This window comes from Carcharodon carcharias, chromosome 7 (genome assembly GCF_017639515.1).
Source record: "Carcharodon carcharias isolate sCarCar2 chromosome 7, sCarCar2.pri, whole genome shotgun sequence".
NCBI lineage: Eukaryota > Metazoa > Chordata > Chondrichthyes > Lamniformes > Lamnidae > Carcharodon > Carcharodon carcharias.
Window position 1 is genome coordinate 173,474,450 of NC_054473.1, and position 12,344 is coordinate 173,486,793.

Sequence of the window (12,344 nt, forward strand, 5' to 3'; positions counted from 1 at the left end):
CTTTGGCACCACACCATATCTGAAAAAGTTGGGGGGGGGTGGAGGTGTGTGTGTGTGTGTGTGTGTGGCAGGCAGCTGTGGCCACACTTAGTTTTCACTATTTTAGAAGTCTTCAGAGGAAGCCTCCACCTTGAGGTGTTATCACAGTCTTTTTTTAGATTATTCATTCATGGGATGTGGGCATCGCTGGCTAAGCCAGCATTTTACTTACCATTTCTAATTGCCCTAGAGAAGATGGCGGTGAGCTGCCTTCTTGAACCGCTGCAGCCCACATAGTGTAGGTACATCCACAGTGCTGTTAGGAAGGGAGTTCCAGGATTTTGACCCAGTCTGCCACTTACAGCAGCCACAGCGTCCACCTCTCCTGATGGAGTTGCAAGCCGCATATAACTTTGGGCAATCTAATTGGCCCTCCCGTCTGCACAGCCCACCTACAGTCCCTAATTAGTCAAGGCTCCCAGAGGCCGCCTGTTTAATGACCCTCTATGAGAAGAGCATGCAGGCAGGCAGGATCCAACATCAGAGCTTTACACCTACTGAAAAATTCAACCCATTGAATCAAAGAACCTCACAAAAGGAGGCCATTCAGTCCTTCATGTGTCTGTAGGCTGTTTGAAAGGACTGTCCAAAATAATCTCCCACTCCAACTTTCTCCCAATAGCCCAGCAAATTATTTCTCTTAATTGTCCTTTGAAGGATTTTCTGGGAATCTGATTCCACCATTCTTTCAGATAGTGGATTCTAGAGCTTTACAATCCTTTGTGTGAAGAAATATCTCCTCATTGACTGTGTAATTTACTTTGCCAATTATTTTAGTTCCATGAATTCTCCAGGAATCACTGGAGCAGTTTCCCCTTACTCAAAATCCCTCATAATTTTTAATGCCCCCCCCCCCCCCCCCCCCCCCCCCCGCCTTCTAGGTCTCACCTTAACCTAATCTGCTGCAAGGAAACCAATCCCAGCTTCTCCGTCCTCTCCACATATGTCCTTCACCAATGCTCAGACTCTACATACAGTCTTAGATGAAACATATGCTCACACATAACAAGGTTTCTCCTAATCTTAAACATTAACTTTTAGTAAGTTAACAAGAAATGCAGTTGACACTTGGCCAGCACAGACATTCAGGGTTTGAAGCTGTTGGTTTAAACTAACATCTTTTCAGTTTATTCACAAACAGTGTGCCATCTTAGTATGGAAGCATGTTCAGCGTTCCAAGCTTATGCACCAATCTATATACAACCTAGCAGCCCTGTGTATGCTGTATGTCTGCAGAGTGCAAGGCATCTTGCCAGTACTTTGCAAACATTTGCCATTCAGGCATATAACAATCTATGAACAAATAGCTAAGTGTTCTACCAACTACTTCTCTTGGTTATTGCCAGTGCATAGCTAACTGTGATGAGGCAGTCAATATCACCAGGCAACATTTAAGGAGGTGGAACTACAACAAAGAAATAATAACTATAATAAAGACATTAGAATGTAAAATCTGGTGGCCAGAAATGAAATTGGTTTAAAATTGTCAAGAAATATTTATGGTGCTCCCATGAACTTATCCTTGTAGATGGTGAAAGTTAGGTGACTGGGAAATGTTTCTGCAAAGGTCTCGCTGAATTTTTGTAGTGCATCCTGGAGGTAGCTCATTCTGTAGCCATGGTACATCACTGGTGGAGGGAGTAGGTGTTTAAGCCAGTGGATGGGGTGCCAATTAAGTGGGCTGCTTTGATCTGGATCCTGTCAAGTTCCTTGAGTGTTGTTGCAGCTGTAACCAGACAGGCAAGTATGGAGAGTAGAATATTCTGGAGAGTATTCCATCACATGCCTGACTTGAGTTTTGTAAATGGTGAGAAGGTTAGGGAAGTCAGGTGGTGAGCATTTGTCACAGAAAACCCTCCGACATAGTACCACAGCATTTTTGTGGCAGGTCCAGTTGAGGTTCTGGGCAATGGTGACCACAGGTATGTTGATGGTGGGGGATTCAATTATGACATTGCCATTTAATGTCAATTAAATCTCTCTCTTTCATTGGAGATTGTCATTGCCTGATCCTTCTATTCCATAAATTTAAGACAGAGAGACGAAAAAATATTTGGCAACAGACAGTAGTGAGGCTAAGGAATTTACTACGAGAAATGGTGAGACAAATATAGGTCATTGGTAGCTTTAATTTAACCTGTCCAGTGCAAACTGACTGGATCAGATTGGTCACCTCTTGAAGGAATGAAAGATAGATGAAAAGCACACCATGTCAAATCAGAGAGATTTGTGAAAGCAGGGGGGCGATGGCATAATGCCATTGTCTGGACTGGATATCCCGAGTAATGTTCTGGGAACCTGGGTTCGAATCCCACCTTGGCATATGGCGGAACTTGAATTCAATAAAAATGTGAATTCAAAAAAAATCTGGAATTAAAGGTCTGATGATGACCATAACCATTGCTGATTGTTGTAAAAATCCATCTGATTCTTTAATGGCCCCTTTAGGGAAGGAAATATGGCATCCTTAGCTGGTCTAGCCTACATGTGACTCCAGACCCACAGCAATATGGTTGACTCTAAATGGCCTAGCAAGCCACTCAGTTGTAACAAAGTCACAAAAAAGGAATGAAACCGGATGCACCACCCAACATCGACCTCAGCACCAGAAATGACAACAGCAGTTGCAACCCTGTCGACCCTGCGAAGTCCTCCTTGTTAACATCTGGGGGCTAGTGGCCACTGGACAGACATTGTGGAGACAAAATGCTGCCTTCACTTTGTGGATACCATCCATCATGTTGTGTGGCTAAATAGGATAGATCTAGCAAATGAAGGCTGGGCCTCTATGAGGTACTATGGGCCATCAATAGCAGCAGAATTGTACTCGAACACAATCTGTAATCTCCTGGCATATCCCATACTCTATCATTACCATCAAGCCAGAGGGTTCAATGAAGAGTGGCATGCCAGGAGCAGCACCAGGCATACCTAAAAATGAGGTGTCAACTTGTTGAAGCTATAACACAGGACTACTTGTGTGCCAAACAGCATAAGCAGCAAGTGATAGGCAGAGCTAAGCGATTCTACAACCAATGAATCAGATCTAAGATCTGTAGTCCTGCCACATCCAGTCGTGAATAGTGGTGGGCAATTAAACAACTCATTGGAGGAGGAGGCTCCACAAGTATCCCCATCCTTAATGAGGATTGCACAGTAATGCAAAAGATAAGGCTGAAGCATTCGCAACAATCTTCAGCCAGATGTGGATGATCAATCTCGGTCCCCAGCATCACAGCCACCAGTCTTCAGCCAATTCAATTCACTCCACATGATATCAAGAAATGATAGAAGGCATTGGACACTGCAAAGGCTATGGATCCTGGCAATAGTACTGAAGACTTGTAATCCAGAACTTGCTGCGCCTCTAGCCAAACTGCTCCAGTACAGCTACAAAACTGGCATCTACCCGGCTATGTGGAAAATTGCCCAGTTATGTCCTGTACACAAAAAGCAGGGCAAATCCAACCTGTACAATTACCGACCCATCAGCCTACTTTTGATCATCAGTAAAGTAATGGAAGGGGTCATCAATAGTGCTATCAAGCAGCACTTACTTAGCAATAACCTGTTCAGCGATGCCCAGTTTGTGTCCCACCAGCGCCACTCAGCTCCTGACCTCATTACAGCTTTGGTTCAAACATGGATGAAAGAGGTAAACTCCCAAAGGGAGGTGAGAGTGACTGCCCTTGACATCAAGGCAGCATTTGACTGAGTGATATCATGAAACCCTAGCAAAACTAGAGTCAATGGGAATCAGGGGGAAAACTCTCCACTGGTTGGAGTCATACCTAGCACAAAGGAAGATGGTTGTGGTTGTTGGAGGTCAGTCATCTCAGCTCCAGGACATCACTGCAGGAGTTCCTCAGGGTAGTGTCCTAGGCCCAACCATCTTCAGCTGCTTCATCAATGACTTTCCTTCTACCCATAAGGTCAGAAGTGGGGATGTTCACTGATTATTGCACAATGTTCAGCACCATTCGCGACTCCTCAGCTACTGAAGCAGTCCATGTCCAAATGCAGCAAGATCTGGACAATATCCAGGCTTGGGCTGACAACTGGTAAATTACTTTCACGCCACACAAGTTTCAGGCATTGACCATCTCCAACAAGAGAGAATCCAACTATCACCATTTGATGTTCAATGGCATTACCATCACTGAATCTCCCACTATCAACATCCTGGCGGTTACCATTCACCAGAAACTGAACTGGACTAGCCATATAAATACTATGGCTACAAGAGCAGGTCAGAGGCTAGGAATCGTGTGACGAGAAACTCACCTCCTGACTCCCCAAATCCTGTCCACCATCTACAAGGCACAAGTCAGGAGTGTGATGGAATACTTCCCACTTACCTGCATGAGTGCAGCTCCCACAAAACTCAAGCAGCTTGACACCGTCCAGGACAAAGCAGCCCACTTGATTGGCACCACCTCCACAAACATTCAATCCCTCCAACACCGATGCACAGCAGCAGCAGTGTGTACCATCTACAAGATGCACTGCAGGAACTCACCAAGGCTCCTTAGACAGCACCTTCCAAACCCACGACCACTACCACCTAGAAGGATGAGGCAGCAGATACAAGGGAACACCACCACTTGGAGGCTCCACTCCAAGTAATTCACCATCCTGACTTGGAAATATATCGCCATTCCTTCACTGTCGCTGGGTCAAAATCCTGGAACTCCCTTCCTAACAGCACTGTGGGTGTACTTACACCACATGGGCTGCAGTGGTTCAAGAAGGCAGCTCACCACCGCCTTCTCAAGAGCAATTAGGGATGGGCAATAAATGCAGGCCCAGCCAGTGAAGCCCACATCCCATGAATGAATACAAAGAAGGATAATTCTTCCTTCTCATTCCATGGCCATAGTAATTCAAGGCCAAATCTAGGGAGCACAGTTGAGTACAGGAATGAGTTTATCTAGAAAGAGTTTGGTCTTTGGAAAATTTGGTCAACTTTCAAGGTGCCACTGCTGCCATTTGCAAACTGGTTTTGTGCATTCTTATGGGGCAGCTGCAAAACTTTGAACAGCAAAACTGCTGAACTTTGCCGCTTACCTGTAAATCCTGCTGCTGGGCCCGAAAGTGAGAGGAGATCCCACTCGATGTGGGGGGCGGTGGGGCATGGGCGGGACCTAGGGCAGCATATTGTCTGCAGCAGCCATTTGAGAGGTCACCACTGAGGCTGCCACCCAATTGCGGATAGGATTGCCTCCAAGAGCTGCCAACCCAATCAGAGCGTCAGCAGCTCAGCAACCTCAGCAGTGCCACAGCTAGCAGTGGCCAGTGCTGAGGCTGCCTCAAAGGTGCGGTACCCCTCAAAGACAGCTGAGCCAGGCCCTGGCAATCAGGTGTTGTGGGGGAGGGATGTAGTGGAGCACCATGTGTTGCCGCAAGAGCAGCTTTTACCACCAAGGAGCCCCTCCATGAGCCATGGAATGCCCATCAAGGTGGGGTTCGCGCCCCAGAACCCATTTGGAGTCCACCATGCTTTACCTGGCGGTCGTACCTGGCAGTCTCCCCACAAGGTGGCATGCCCTCCCAATGTGGCAAAATGCATGTGGAGTTGAGAAGTGGCCCTTAATTGGCCACTTAGACATTGCCAGAACTGCCATGTTCTGTCACTGGCAATGTGCCGTAGTGGTGGGCTCCTCTCCTGATGCCTTCTCCTGCCACTTTGCCAGCCCTCCCGCCTCTCAGTCGATCATGAATGGGCTGAGAAAATCCATCCCATTGTTGTCTACATGCTGTAAATTCCAAGCTACACAATATAGATACTAGAGATGGCCTTCTTCCAAATGATCTGAATCTAACAGATGTCTGTTATTTCAAGATAGAAGCTTAAATCTAAGCAATCTTCTTCTACTATCTATGTTGTTCTAGTTATCAGGACGCTTTGCTGACATAAGGTTGTTTTTATACCTATCTCCTTAATGCAAATTCAATTATACAGTCAAAAAGCCTCATCCCAAAGTTTAAATGATTTAATCGATCATTAAAATCATCCCACGGCTGGAACCTAAATCCAACTGTACTAATTATATAGCTTGCTCATTAATATTATAGCATTAATTTAGTTATTCAGTGTGATGCATAAACTCAGAGTGTATGACTCTACAATAGTCTACAAAGGATTAAAGGAGCAGGAAATGCAATCAGCAATAAATGCTTATTCGCAGAGCAGCTATGAGATTTTAAAACAAAACTAAGATTTACAAGACTTTGCAGAAAGCCTCGGAATTATTGCTGATCGTGTTTTCTGTCCTTCAATTTTTATTGTTAAGCAGAAAGTGGAAAAGTCCCCATATCTCCAATGCATTTGTCCATGGTCCACTCCTAGTAGTCCATGTTGGCTGTACATAAAACTCCATTGAGCTGACCAATGACAGCGCAAATGCTGGTAGAGTTGGCTTCTCATTATGCTTATTGATATCCAAAACAGATTATTCAACAAGGACTATAAATATAGAACTGGAGACATTGAGATTCTGGGGCTTTATTGCACCTGGGTGCATTGAATTGTCTGAGGGCGGTGTACAGAAAAAACATCAGGTGGTGTTACAATTATGTGAGAAGTGGTGAACTGGCTCCCCTCTATTCAACCTCCCCAGTTGGTCATAACAAAGTTTTAAGTTTCTTTTTCATGAGGATATGCCTTTTCCAAATCAGAATGTATTTAACTAATTAAGCTGTGAGCAATAAGGAACCAATCAAAAAAGGTTTCCTTGAGTCAAAGGAAGAGCAAATTTATTAACCTCTAAACCCGAGAAAATAATAAAAACCCACCATCAAGCAATAGTTCACACAAGTACGCGTGCACACGTGCACACAGGTGCACAAAGGCGCACACATGCACACACACGTGTGCACACATACACACATGTATCAGAAATAAGGGGAGTTGGAACCCAATAAAAATAGATAAAAGTATATATGGTTAAATGTCCTTTGATTGTCCTCGAGGCATAGATTTTAAAAGCTGCAGCCGATTTGGATTAGTTGGTTTCTTGGATGTAGTCAGATGTAGAAGATGTTGCAATTATTAAGAGATCTCAATCCATTGGTAGGTTTCTGGTAGAGTTGGTTTCTCGAACCGAGTGACACGCTTATTCCTAAAGATAAAGAGGGTAAGAGAGTGAGGCATCAGCTTGTTTCCTCTGCTGAAGACTTCTAGAAAAAACCCGTGTCACTTGCAATATCTCTCTCATGGCTGGGCAGTTTTGTCTTGAATTTCTTCACCCATTGTGTATTTCCGAGAGGTTTTGGGTGTGTCTGTCTGTGGCAACCATTATCTCAATATCCAGTGCTTTGCATTTCTAATGCCTCTTCCTTAGATAGTTATGAGTTTCAATGGGTATCTGGATTATGGGAAATGTCTCTCTCTTCACAGTTCACTGAGGGTAATTTGTTGGTTTCTCAACTTTAGCTTGGAATGTGGTCTTGCATTTTAAGCAGTTTGCTCTGTCTCAATTCAAATTACAAACTTCCCAGTCAATTGAAAGTTGAAAGAGCATAGCCTTGTAAAATGGGGAGGATCACAAGCCAATAAAGGTGCTCATTGAATGAATGGATGGAAAATTAGACTGGCTTCATTGCAAGGAATCCAATCTACCCTGATCAATTTTATTATGAGCTGATCCAATATGCTCAATTGCAAGGGCAGGGGCAGGATTTTAGGGTTCCCCACTGGGTGCAGTAGGGGTGGGGTCTGCAGGTGGGAGGTGGCCTGTAAAATTCTGCAAATGGCCTTCCATCTACCTACCTGTCTGCCCCGAGCCAGGGGGCGATTTTGGGGGTTTTGGGTTCAGCCATGAGTGGTCTGCTCACCTTCACCCCAACTGAGGCCCTTGAGTAGCCAATTTAAGGGATTAAAGGCTGCTTCCTGCCCGATCGCAATGTTCTGGCCAGCGGAGGGAGGTCAGGGATGAAGGGAAGGTCTGGCAGCTTAACTTGCTCAGCCCTCAAGCAGGAAGGAGGGGTGGTGCCTCCCTCACTTTCCCCCTTTCCTGATCAGGGAGCCCCACAAGGTCTGTCCCTCGCCTCTCAGATGCCTCCTCTCCCCCTGACCTTTGGAACCCAGCCCCCACCCCTCACACCCTCCCCCCACCACCAACAGCACCCCCCCACCCCCCACCCCACCCCAGCCTCCCCACTACCTCCCCACCCCTAGGACCTCCTGCCCTGGCCCATCCAAGAGACCCACCGATCTCACTTTCCACCCAGATCATGGCTATTCTTCGTTGGGACTGGATATAGTCCCAGCCCTGGCCACTGCTCTCACTGGCATTGCTGGGACTGGAGAGCTGCCTGCCAATGAGATTGACCAGCAACTCTCTGAGGTGGGACTTCCTCCCCAAATGGGAGAATAAGGCCTGCCTCAAACCAAGTAACACTCCACAGAGTGTGAAATGGCTGCAGGGAGCGGGCCTGTGTTTCCAGCCAATGTTTTCAGTGGCTGGGTGGGAAACCCCGCCATCCAAAAAAATAGTTCCCCAGGAAAATTTACTCCTATATGATATTTTGAACGTAGAATAGTCATCCAGGTAAGGCAATCAATACTGTGTTGATTAACAAATTAAGAAGAAAGCTTAATGAAAATCTGGTTAGGGTTGGGATTAGAAAGAGAAGTGCAAGTAGTAATGCTTAAATACTGTGTGGAGCATGATGTGATGTGACAGTTCCTCAATAACTCTAATGCTCAGCAAGAGAACTGGAGAAGAAATCTGGCATGTAAGAAATAAGGTTGGATAACCTAGACTGTTTGCGTCACTTATCTTTCGCAACCAGGGAGAAACTTTCCAGGACCTTTCATCAGGAGATTGAATGGACCGGGTGGAGCTGTTGATAAAATGGATCGTCGCTGGCCCTCAGAAGGGATACAGAAGCGTGGTGGTAATGTCACTGGGCTAATAATCTAGACACCCAGGCTAATGCTCTGCGGTTGCTGGTACAAATCCCATCACGATAGCTGGTAGAATTTAAAATTCAATTAATTAAAAAATCTGGAGTTGAAGCCTCGTATCAGTGATGATGACTGTGAAACTAAAAGCCCATTGTGTTCACTCATGTCCTTTAGGGAAGGAAATCTGCTGGTTTGGCTCCAAGTGAGTAATGTGGTTGACTCTGAAGTGGCCTAGCAAGCCACTCAGTTTAAGAACAATTACAGATGGGAGCAAATACTGGCCTTGGCAGTGATGTCCACGTCCCATGAAAGAATAAGCAAAATAAGCTGGCTTGTCTAAATGGCCTTTTCTGTTTCCATACCTATTTATATTCTCACAAGCATAAACTATGTTTGTTTGGCTGCTTGCCTCCTCTAATATCATCACAGGACCCAAGTCTATGAATGAACGCGAGAAAAAGTAGAATATTGTGAAATGTTAGTTTTTAAATGTAAGTATCTCTAGATACTTACTCCATATCTCTAGATACTTGATGTATGTATGCCAATACAAAGTCTGCGTTAAATATTTAATTGGACCTTTCTTTAAAGGGCCTCTCCTTTAAATCCAGCAGCTTTCTATTTAGTCTTAAACATTCTAGTGACAATTAAGAGCTTTAATGTGATAGATCACAGAGAACATTTTATGCCTGAATATTTGAGGTTTTCCAGTTTAATTTATTCTTTCATGTGATGTGGGCACCTCTGGCAAGGCCAGCATTTGTTGCCTGTCCTTAATTGCCCTTGAACCGAAGGCAGTTAAGAGTCAACCACATTACCATGGACCTGGAGTCACAAGTAGACCCGTTCCTTCCCAAAGGGCATTAGTGAACCAGATGGGTTTTTTCAACAATCAGTGACAGCTTTATGGCCACCGTTACTAGCTCTATATTCCAGATTTATTAATTAAAATTGAATTTCACCAGCTGCCCTTTGAGCCCATACCCCCATAGCATTACCCTAAACCTCTAGATTACTAATCCAGTGATATTATTGCTACACCCCCAAGCTTGTTGACTGGGGCTTTAAGACTGGCCAAGTAACTGTCTGTGATACAGAAAAAAAGGCCAAATTTACCTTCCCATGGGAGCAGGTGACAATCCAACCTGGGAGTGTGACTCAGAGGCCAAGCAGATTTTAACTGCCATGGCTCATTTGTGCACTGCTTGTCAACTACTCGGACGTTTTGCGTAGAAGGTGACAGCTACGCGGCAAGGGAGGATAAAAATCAGCATTAGCAGAAGCCTCCTGAAAGCAAGCTAGGTTCATGAAGTATGGGTGTCTCTCCAAAGGGGATTAGGGGGAGCCTAGGGCAGCACAGACACTGGCTTTCTGTTTGGAACCTAGCAGAAGACTCCTTCACTACCAGCCCCCCTTTTACTTTCGGGGAAGACTTTTTTGAGCCTACCTTTGTGGGCATCACTGGCTTCCTGAAGCCTGGCTCAGGAGTGGATTGTAATTCTGTCAGATGTCCTGCATACATCAGGGATTGCCAGTTTGTATTTATTAATGGGAACCTTCTCTGTCACCAAATTTAATGGAAATAAAATCACAGATAGGCAGGGCAATAGGGCCGCTCGATTTTAACTGCTCCCCCATGCTTTTTCCATGGACTGTGGAGAGTTCAAATTAGCCTGAAAGAATTGTATCTTCCCTGAAGTAAATTTGAAGAAATTGTGGATTTTAGCAATCCATGGTCTCAGGCTGGGATTTGAGATTCTATCATGTGTTGCGTGGAATTTCATCTTTAAAGTTAAATAAATATAGACATTTTTTTAAATAGACAAGGTTCTGATTGGCTCAGTTGGTAGGGGGATTACCCAATGTGGAAGTGAACCAGACAAATCAGGAAAGCTCATTGAGCTAGCTGCTCTCAGTTAAGTGATGGTAGGGAAATTACAATTGATCTCCATCCAATGCATAAGGAAGGGGAAATATCAATCAGGCTTCTCACTTCTGATTGTTCCCCAATGACCCCTTCCTGGATCTCAGGGGAAAGTAGGATCAGCCTTGGCTGTGATGGCTTCCATAGTTGAATAATTTCAGCACACACAGCTTGGGCTCCTGCTTGAGTTAGGTGCCAGGAATTGGTGCCTCCAGCAGAGTTGGGAAAGGAAGGGGAAGGAAAAGAATTACAAGTGGTGTGTACAGCACAAGATTCTTTGGTCCTTTTCCAACTAGCAGAGTTGTCATTGAGGTCACGCCAATTTGCCAGCTCTCGTTGAGTATTTTGAAATTTCAAATCGCTATCCTGCAGTGAAGCCTTCTCCAATTGCTGTGGAAGTAATTCAGTTACACGTAGAGATGTTATGATGGAACCCCAGTGTTTCCTTGATTCCCTGAGGACAATCTCTGATTTGTGGGTGTGCATCCATATTCTGACCTGTAACTTAGTCACCTTGCACAGTGGTTCAGTGAGTAATGAGCAAGAAAACACCAGTTAAAATTACTGGGTGAGTACTTAAAACACATAGGGCAGAATTTTCCCATTGGCATGTAGGGGGTGAGCCCCGCACGTCGACGCGTAAAGTGACACACGGTGACGTCGGGCGAATGTCCCAACGTCTCTACGTGCCATCGCGATATTTCGTTGGGCAGGCGTGCTATCCACACCCACCATTAATTCACGGGCCACTCAAAGCCCTTGACATGCCAATCGGCTGTGATTTTTCAGCGCCCGTGCAATCTTCAGGTCAGCACAAGGGCACAACGGGCAGGGGGGTAGGGCACATTTGTATAAACCTCATCCATGGGTGGGATAAGAGGGCTCACTGGGGCTGTGAGTGTGCTCTGTCAAATATTGATGTTTCAAAGGTTCTGATACTTGCCTGTGTGATCTGCAATACTTCAAAACGCATCCCAGCTGCTTGGACTGGACTCACAACCTTCAGGGCAGCACTCTGGATTGAGGAATCTTTCTTGGGCCTGCATGTTTCAGGAAGCCTTCCCTTAGCCTGGGAATGGGAGCTGAACTCTCCACTGGAGGCACCTCCTCTGAGAAGGAGGGGAGGGCTAGAAGGGGAAGGAAGCCAGGAGTGTACACACAGACTCCAGGGGACCCACCTTTGGGAGGTCAGGCGCAGGCACAAGGGGTGCAGGGCCAAGAGGTAACCCAAGGTGGAAGGGGCTGCAGAAGATGCCACTATCCTGCTGCCAGGGTATACAGGCGGTGAAGCATCTACCTCAATATGACTGAGGTGCAGTGCCAAAGGAGGCGCCATCTCTCAAGGGAGACAGTCAACTATATCTATCAGATGATTGGGCCTGAGATCTCCCCTAACTGTGTGGGTGGACACCCCATGCCAGCAGCTCTGAAGGTCACAGCTGCCCTCAACTTCTATGCCTCTGGCTCCTT